Here is a 9393-nt window from a genome sequence, read left to right on the forward strand (position 1 = left end):
AAATTATTCATTTGTCACTGGTGACTAGTGTTTTAAGCATTCTTTGGAAGGCTGTACAAAGCCAAGCCCACCAAATGAATACTTAACAAGTAACAGCTCAGTATGAAAGACCAACATGTTCAAACTTAGGTGCCTAAATAAGAGTCTGGCTATTCAAGAGATGCTGAGAAGCAGTAGTTCCCTATGATTTCAGTGGGAGTTGTAGGGGCTCACCATCTTTGACAATCAGACCAACTACTTAGGTGCCTAAATGTAGGTACACAAATTTGAACATTTTGTCCAAAGAGTTTAGGCTAGTAATTACATTTTCATCCTTTCCCTTTCGTTACAAACACAGGAAAGATGTGAGTTAAGAGGGAGAAGAAAGGCCAAAGCTGGTGGTGAGCCAGGTGCAGGGGGAGCTGCAGAGTGATGGAGAGGGACAACACTCCATCTGTATGTTGCCAGCTGACAGCAGCCTAGGCCCTGAAGCTGCACCCTCTACCCCCATAGGCCCTGCATTACTGTGCTGTGCAGCACTTCCATTCGTGCTACGTTACAACGGAACCCACCTTCAAGAGGGACAGTGTCCACCCCTCCTTTATTCACAAGAGCAGGAGGCGCCATGGCTGTTTGCAAAGTAAACGATGTCATCATAATGACAATACTTATACTAAAAGCTTTGCAGCTACATGAGAATCAGGCAGCAGCAACTAGGAAGGTGAGAAATGCAATGAGCTGCTCGTGAGTTTGAAAAGCGCTGAATAGCCACACTGCAGCCAGGAGTCAACGGGAACTAAGTGTGCACAGTACCTATGACAATCAGGCCCTAAAGTTTAATCCTGCTCATACCTGTGTCATGCAACTGTAGAGAGGAGCTCAGTCAGCATCAAGCTGCAGGAACCAGGGCAATTTCTGTCGAAGGAACATGGCATCCTCTCTTCAGATGCCAGTACCAGCACTTTATTTTTCAGCAGTAATTTTGTTTTGACTCTGGAAGTGGTTTGCTCTGACGCAAATTAGAAAGAAATGTTTTACACGCTATGGCTGAGTTGTCGTGCAAATGCATTAAGCAAAATCACATCCAGCTGCAGCACCATTGAGCCTGCTGTTAATCATGACATGAGCCTACAGGCCAGTGTTGCCTCCGCACACAACTGTCTTATGTTACAGCAATAAAATAAAACGCGTCCGGGAACATGAGGGAGGGCGGGCGAGCAATGGCGGGACAGAGTCCAGCTACAGAAGTTCAGCATCATGATGCTCAGCTCCACTGAAAGACTCTAATGGCACTTTTTTGCACATATAAACTAGATGGAAAAGGCAGCAGTTGTACCACAGCGACACAGCCCCAGATCCACCAGGGGACGTCAGGCCTTACACGGCAGAGCATTGCAATGACTAACTTTTAGATGCCTGGAAAATCATTGATTCACAAAGCCTGAGTTAGGCACCTAGGATCCCTATACAATGACTGGGGGAAGACAGCTGCTCTAGTAGGCCAGCCACAAAAGCCAAGGTAGGGGAGATAGTATATTTTATTGGCCGAACTTGCTCGGCCAGCATGCTTGGGGGTGGGGGGCCGTCTAAGCTAGCCAACGGGTGATGCCAATGAAAGGGGTGTGGCTAAATCCCTGCTTTGCGCATAGAATTCAGTGCCTAATTCCCGTATCTACCAGAATGAACAGATGTGGCTTTTGTCTCTTACGTCTCTGAATTAAGACACTGACTCTTCCAGTGACAGAGTCAGCTATTCAACCTTTAATCCACAATCTTTGTTAATCAATTCCTCTCAGAGCCAATTCCTACTCTTGACTGACTTTACCTCCAGCCTGGGGGAACCCTGCACCACAAAGTTTGGGTTATGTGTAGTGCCATGCAGCAGGCTCACAAGCAGATTCAGCAGCCCCAGGTACAGTTAGTGGCCCACAGAACCCGTGCCCAGGGGCCCCAGCCGGAGCTCCGGAACCTGTGTAGAAGTAGGGGGAATTAAAATTCACTGGGGCCCTGTAGCCCTACCCCTGGCCAGGACAGAAATCAGAGCCAGGCTGCTGTGGGGAGCTCCAGACCCTCCACTTGCCCTGGGCAGGGAGTTGGGGTGCCCAAGAGCATCCTGGCCAGTGTCCCTCGCTCCCCCTCCCCCCCCCCCCCCAAGGTGCACCACCCAGGGCAGGTGGAGGGTCTAGGGCTCCCCGCAGTGGCCCAAGCTCCCTGGGCTGCTTTTACTATAACCCAGCTCTGGCTTCCTGCCAGGCTAGGGGGTGGGTCCTGGGTGGACAAGGAGCAGCAGGGGGCAGGGCTCATGGTGACAGCAGTGTGGGGGGCCCAAATGTTTTTTGAGCCCAGGGCCCCCAGTATATCTTAATCCACCTCTGGTCATGGCTATAGCACAGAAGTTCTTTCAAAGGAGCAGCAGTGAGAGAGCGTTACCACCACCAATCAGGAAATTCAGATTATTTCAAGTGCCAGGGGCCAAGCAGAGGTCATTGAAAAAGAGCAAGCCTGTAAGAAATGGCAAGGGGAAGTTATTGGCACAGCAGGTAGACAGTATTAGAAATACAATGCATTCTTTTGCTTCTCTGATCACCAATGAGGATTGATAACTGATGCTAGAAAGGGATACAGATTTTCCAAGGGAAGAGGAATGCTAAAGTCAGTCAAAATTACCTCAGAGAAGTTAGAATGGCTGAAGACTGACAAAACTTCAGGGCCAGCTGATAATTCCTAAGTGGCAAGAGGGAGAGAGAGCCTTTTAGTTAAAATTTGAACTGCTTCTGATTGGTACTACAGCAAAGCTAGTATCAGTCTGGGAACCAGGAATGTTTGTGGGATCTAGAGATATTTCATCAAGATACCATAGATTCCAAGGTCTGAAGGGACAACTGTGATCATCTACTCTGACCTTTGGGCAAAAAATAGGGGAATAATCTAGAACGATGTTTTCCGAGTTAAAGGTTGAAGAGGCCACATTGTACAACTGAAGGATCTTGCTTCACACAGATCTCAGACCTCGGCTCAGATGGAGTAAAAGCAAATTATTAAACAAGATATGGACATAATGGATCTGAGTATTTTAGTGTATGTTACCACCCCTTTATATTTTATTTTTAGGTAGTGGTTATAGTAGAGGAAAGGAAACCACTTAAATGATAATGAACTTGTATAGATATCAAATCTGGGAAGTACTTGTTATGAGTGGAAGTGACTTGGGGATGATATGAGATCACTGGATGAGTGAGCAAGGCCTGATTTTGCTAATAATAATGCCTATTTATTCTATAGCACTTTTCAACAATAGATATCAAAGTGCTTCACCATCTTAATATATTTACCCTCATAACACCTCTGTGATACAGGCCTTATTATTCCCATTCTACATAGTGACTTGCCCAAACTCACACAGGGATGGGAATTGAAGCTCAGTCTCCCATCCCTTACCCTAACCACTGCACAATCCTTCCACTAAGCCATAAAAAAACAAGATCAACAATACAAACAGCTGGTGCCTAGCAGGTTCCACCACTGTTTCAAAGGAGGCGGCAGAGGAAGAAAAAAGTGGGCTCGTATAAGCTTCCTATTCCCCTTTCCTCCTACAAATTTCCTGTGTTTCCATGTATTTTGAGGCAGACACAGACTCAAGTGAGATTAGTAATTTAGGAAGTACTCTAGCTCCCGCCCTGCCTATGTTATATCGCAGTATACACTGCTAGATGCAATGGGAGAGAGAGACATCAGATTAGGAGCACTGCTGGGAGCCAGGTTACAGCAAGGACAATTTTCATTCTTTCATATCTGTGCACAAAGGAAAAAAAAGGCATTTTGTGACAAAGCCCCTGATTAAACCAGAAGACCTAGAAACAGGCTTTCAGGGTCACGCTGCAGCATGGGGGAATAATGCTTGTAAGAGTGTATGAAAAGGTAGATTTATATTGTATATAAACAGGTGTTGCAGAGTATTTAGGGAACGTTGCAGCATTAGGATGAAAATCCTATTATCTTTGCAATAGAAGCATGAGGTGCTTTGCTCTACTGGCACATGACAGGTCTAATTATAAACTGGCATCCTGGAAATAAACTCATACAAAATTCTTCTGGAAGGTGTCCAGAAAACAATGGGTCAAATTCTGCCCCCAAACACATGGGAGCTGCTCCCACTGACATCAACAGTTGCTTCATTTACACAGGGAAGGGAAGCCGATGTATCGTCCCTGATCTTGCAATCAGATCTGCACGGGCAAAGCACCACCCCCCACGCAGAGACCCAGCATATTGGTCTATGCCTGCAGAGCTAATTGCAAAACCAGGACTTTAGTAATTCTAGTAAAGTAGGAGTGGCTAGTAAATGGCTTGGTGTGAATGTACTTAGATTGAGAAGTTAAGAGGTTCAATATAGTTGTGCCTGATAATGGCTCTATTATAAATCCTTATTTTCAGGGATTTATAATAGTATGATAAGAATTCCTTCAAGGCTGACCATTGACCCAGTGGGCTACATTTTCAGAGGGGAAAGGTTTGGTTGAGCATGCCAAAAATGCACATGAAAACACACACTTAGATGGGTGTAGCATTAGTACAACTGTACATACCAGCTGATCAACTATTGTAACTAGTCACTGATACATGCATTTACCCAACCTTCACATGGCAACATGGATGAACAAGTACAAGGACCATTTTTTTTTTTTTTTTTTTTTTTGTGCAGGACAGCCTTTACTCTCCATTTTTAAAAAAGTTGTCCCAGAAAGTTTCAGGCCAAAATTGTATTTTATTTCAAAGTTACAAGAAAAGGTTCAGCTCTTTTTGAGTTAGACAAAAAATTAAAGAACTCTGCAGTAAACAAACAGATAAGCCCAAGCTGTAGAACTTGTATCTAAATCAAATTTACCAAGAGTACCCTCCTCAAATTGTAAGTATGTTCAGATCCAAGGTTTTGCTATTGACCCAGCTATTAAAACTACAAAACCAAATATACGTCACTTTCATGCCACCTTGAGTGCTGAGAGTTTGGAAGGCTAAAATGATAGACAACATGAGAGCTGGTGCCAGTTCTCTAATGATGACTAATCGCTACCGGTATCTTGTTTGCCATTTTGGTAGTTTATTTTACTCGCAAATGCAGTGGGTACAATGCAAGCTTTTCAGAGCTCTGAGCACTGCATATACCCAGGGCAAAATGTTAAGAAGCTTTTCTGTCTTGAAAACCACTCCTACATTAGACATAATTGAAAAGGCAATAGTCACTGCCCTGGATAATTGCTGTAACCTTGGTTTCTCCCTGTACTTGCAGTTTGAGATACTGTGGTATCACAGTCTTTGCAGAGGGCAAATGTGGAGTTCCAATCTATAGGTAGATCCATGAATGAATGGAATCCACTCTATTTATCAGGTTACTAAATATCATGGCCACAAACTCATTGCACCCTCCTCCTCCTCCACTGGGGCAAACTGCCACATATTGTTGCTTCTACTCATTTGTACAAGGAAAATAACACAAAGTAAACTTATCTTTAATGTGAACCATTCCTGCTTGTGGCAGGGCAGCAGCCAAGTGGTGTGGATGTGGTTGGAACCAAAGTTCAGTGCTTATATTTAGTGGAGGCAGAAGGACTGAGGGTTGACAGTGACCACTATTTGACCTGAAGCGAACCACGCATTCCAAAATTGATGATTCAGACTTTTCTTCCAGCTTCGGTCTGGCTTCTCTAGAGAGACACTGTCTGTCCAAGTCTAGGTGTGTGGTGTGATACTGTGAACTACTGTTCAGGGCACAGTGGACACCACTGAACTGATTTCACTTGAGAGCCTGAGACTGAACATGAATGGAAGTTTCAGGGAGCAGGGAATAGGAGGTGAAACAGATACTGCAAAGCAAGTGTTACCAAATACCCTTGAGTATCTGAAGCAATAGTGCTAAAATCTGTTCCAGTGGCTCATGTCCTAGGCAAGGATAAAGAGAGAGCCACAAAGTTTCTGATGAGGGATGAGGAAACTAGTTTGTATAAAAATTCAGAAGACTTCCTCACTCTCCCTACCCTAAGCCTTTGTCCAGTGCATAAATCAAATCCTTTTAGCACAAAATCTCACTGACTTTTCCTGATGGCTGCATTTAAAAGCTTCTAGGTTATTCCTGAAAATGTCTATTTGAGTTACAAATGTCATCCAGCAAAAGTGAACAACATTTAAGAATGTATATTACTGTGACCTGATACATCCTGACAACGTATTTATACCACCCCACGAGAAGTGCAGCAACAGATACAACTCTAATGAGAGTTCAATGAGATGATGTCAGGGCACTGAAAGGGTTAGCATACCTGCCTTTATATACTAAAAACAGGAAAGCCTTCCATGCCAGTAACACTGGCTGCAAGATCCTTCCTAGTCAAAGCTCTGTCCATTTCAAATACAGAGTCTCTTACATCAGTGAAGCAACTTGGCAGAAGTGGCACAATAGTGGACCATGCCCTTTTGTTCTCTCTCGCTCAGTCCTCCTCTGTCAGGGCTGCACACTCCCTCCTCTCTGGGTTTAGATGGTGTTTTGTGTAACAAGTCTTTTTATTGCAATTCGAACAAAAGGGTCTTTTTCCTCACACTTTGGCAATACCTGCATAGCTTGTCATGGCAATAAAAGTCTCACTGAAGTGACTAAACCACATGCTTTTGCCATGAGCGGTTTTTGTTTCTGATAGACACTAGCGCCCTCTTGTGCTTCAAATGGGCAATGCCAGTTACTTGTTCCTAACTAGGTTTATAGGATCCTAGGAGGAAAACCAGCTTGACTAAAGAATAAATTTTCATTTCAAAGATCAGCATGGTAGATAGGGTGGGCCTGCAGCACAGTGAGGAGACAACAGATCATCAGTCAGGGCTATAGCCTCAGGATTTTCCCTTGTTTCAGAGGAGCATTAAAATCTTGCTGCTGTAGTTGAAGCTGGTCAAAAAATACCTTTTTAATTTAAAGTTCACTTGTGTCAAAGTTTCTCAACTGAATGTTGGGTTTGTTTTATGAAAAAAAAATGTAACTAAACAATTCAATTTTCAAAAACTGAAAGTGTTTACTAAAAAGTTTGCAGTTCCCAGTTTGTCATTGAAAATGATTTTCCATAAAAGATTTTTTCATTAAAACCATGGTTTTTTGACACACAAATTAAAAATTGACCAGATGGAGCTTCAGTGATGTGTGGGTCAGCAGTATTCCCCAAGGTATAACTGCAATGTTGTTTTCAACTGTATTGCTTTTCACTAACTCCTGGCCTCACAGCAGAATTAGGGTGACCAGATGTCCCGATTTTGGGGTCTTTTTCTTATATAGACTCATATTATCCCCCACCCCAGTCCTGATTTGTCACACTTGCTGTCTGGTCACCTTAGAGCACCAAGACCCTTACACCAAAAGTCTCATGTTCCCCTGAACGTGACTTACCTCACGGAGGTGAATATTTCTTCACCTGTCGCTTCCTTGGAATTGAGGTGTGGAGGAATTGCTTCTGCACTCAAAGGCCTCTTGTGCAGTGCTGCCAAGCGCCCTCACCTTGAAGTCTCTAGATGGTGCAAAAAAAAGATTTTGAGTTAAGTGCTGGGAGTGGTGGTGAGAGCTTGTGGAAGCATTATGGGTACTGCATGGCTGAGGGTTGGGCAAGAGGCTGTGTAGAAGACAGGGTTATGGGTGACAAGGGGGTAGTGTCAAGAGCTCTATAAATGCCAGAAAAGTGGTGCTGAGTGCCTGGGAGAAGCAGGGTGCTGGGGGTCTAGAGGGAGGCAAGGGGCTGATAGATGCTAGGTGTCCAGGGAGATGCAGGGGCTTGGACTGTGGGTGTCTGGAGGAGGCAGGAGGTGGGTGCTCCTGGTTCACTCTCACCCGACACCTCCTCCCAGTGCATGGCAAACTGGGATTACAAGGAAGCTGAATGCTGGGGAACTGCATACACAGCAGGCTGCAACAGGAGCCAGGGAACTGCATGTGAACAGGCTGTGACTGGTGGATGTCACAACCAGGTTCAGGTCTATGCATAACGTGTGAGGAAGCAGCAGAGACTAGGCAGAGTGCTGTCACAGAGGAGCCCCAAGGAGACACCCCACTTACTGATCCTGGCCTGGAAACCTGCAAGCTCCTATTTGCTTTTAGAACTACACCTGAGGAGTCCCTACCCTCTATTGGGCTGTCCTCCTCCAGGATCCACATAGGCACTACTATTGTTTTACCTTAAATTGCTACTGTACCTCAGATATTTGCAACATTCCTTTTTCTGCCAGCCATAGTAAAATACTTCTTCACTTACCCACAGGTCTGAGTGGAATGCTCTAAGGCTATGGCCTAGCCTCTGAAGCACTTCTTGTGTTTGCCTCAAAGTCATGGTACACTTTGTACGCTATTAATACCTTAGAGGTTTGGTGTATCTATATAATAAGATTCCAGGATTGTCACTCTGGAGTCTAGAATGTCTGTTGAGTTAGCATGAAGCAGAGGAAACTGCTCCAGGCATAGCTGAGAGCTCTTTGTTCAGATCATCATCAAGTTCCATCATCACTGGGATTCACAGTGTTACCATCCAATTTTTAAGTTCTCAGCCTACACCTATGCGACAGCAAGCTATGTAGCTATGTTATGCGGAAAGTCTTAGACCACTGTGATATCAGAAGTAACTCAACCAATCACCGCCCTTACTGCTACAGCTAATTTGCATGGAAGTTTGTATGAGCAAGACTGCACAAATGGTGGATTACTTGGCCGAACTACCAGTTCTTCAAAACCACCCACAACAATGTAACCAGCATACTCATAATCCCAAATGTACATAGCCCCTCCCCACTGCGCACACAGCTCTCCCAGCACAACACAACCCACACACAAATCAACACAACAATAACCACAAACATCTGAAGCCTAGAATAGCTGTTGAGTCACTGTGAAGTGATAGCAACAGATACAAGCATAGTTGAAAAGTTATTTTAGTTGAGAGTATCATGGGGTTCAATCACCACGGGGATTCAGAGTCTGTTATAATGCAATTTCTCAGCCAATTTTGGCTTTAAAAAAAAAAAACTAAAAAACCAAAGCCACAGTTATTAATTCTGTCCATGCAACATCATGGGCTTTCAGCAACTAGTCATTACAATACTTCCCTACTTCACAGGGAAGTACTGTATATCTTGTGAGGATATATTTATTAAATGTTTGCAAGATGCTCAGATCCTACAGTGATGAATCCCATAGAAAAGTCTACCTCTTCAAAGAAATGGACAAACAACTAATACTGACAACTTCACACTGCGGAAGGTCAACAACACTTATTGGCCAATGCACCACAGCAGACAAATACAACACTATGGTCTGGCAGATGGAAGAAAATTGGAGATGGCAGAGGCCTTTTGAGAAGTTTAATGTGGAACTAGAGAATCCCAATATGGAAAAAA

General features: G+C 44.1%; 1 long non-coding RNA gene across 1 annotated transcript in view; it reads right to left on the reverse strand.

Annotated features, from left to right (window-relative positions):
* LOC135982654 (uncharacterized) overlaps positions 1-7522 on the reverse strand; it is a 31767-nt gene extending 24245 nt beyond the window's left edge. The window contains exon 1 of the long non-coding RNA XR_010600152.1: positions 7403-7522. This is a non-coding gene — a long non-coding RNA (uncharacterized LOC135982654). The remainder of the gene's footprint in view (positions 1-7402) is intronic.
* Between the last annotated feature and the right edge of the window lie 1871 nt (positions 7523-9393).

Source organism: Chrysemys picta, chromosome 3 (genome assembly GCF_011386835.1).
Source record: "Chrysemys picta bellii isolate R12L10 chromosome 3, ASM1138683v2, whole genome shotgun sequence".
In the NCBI taxonomy this organism is placed as follows: Eukaryota; Metazoa; Chordata; order Testudines; family Emydidae; genus Chrysemys; species Chrysemys picta.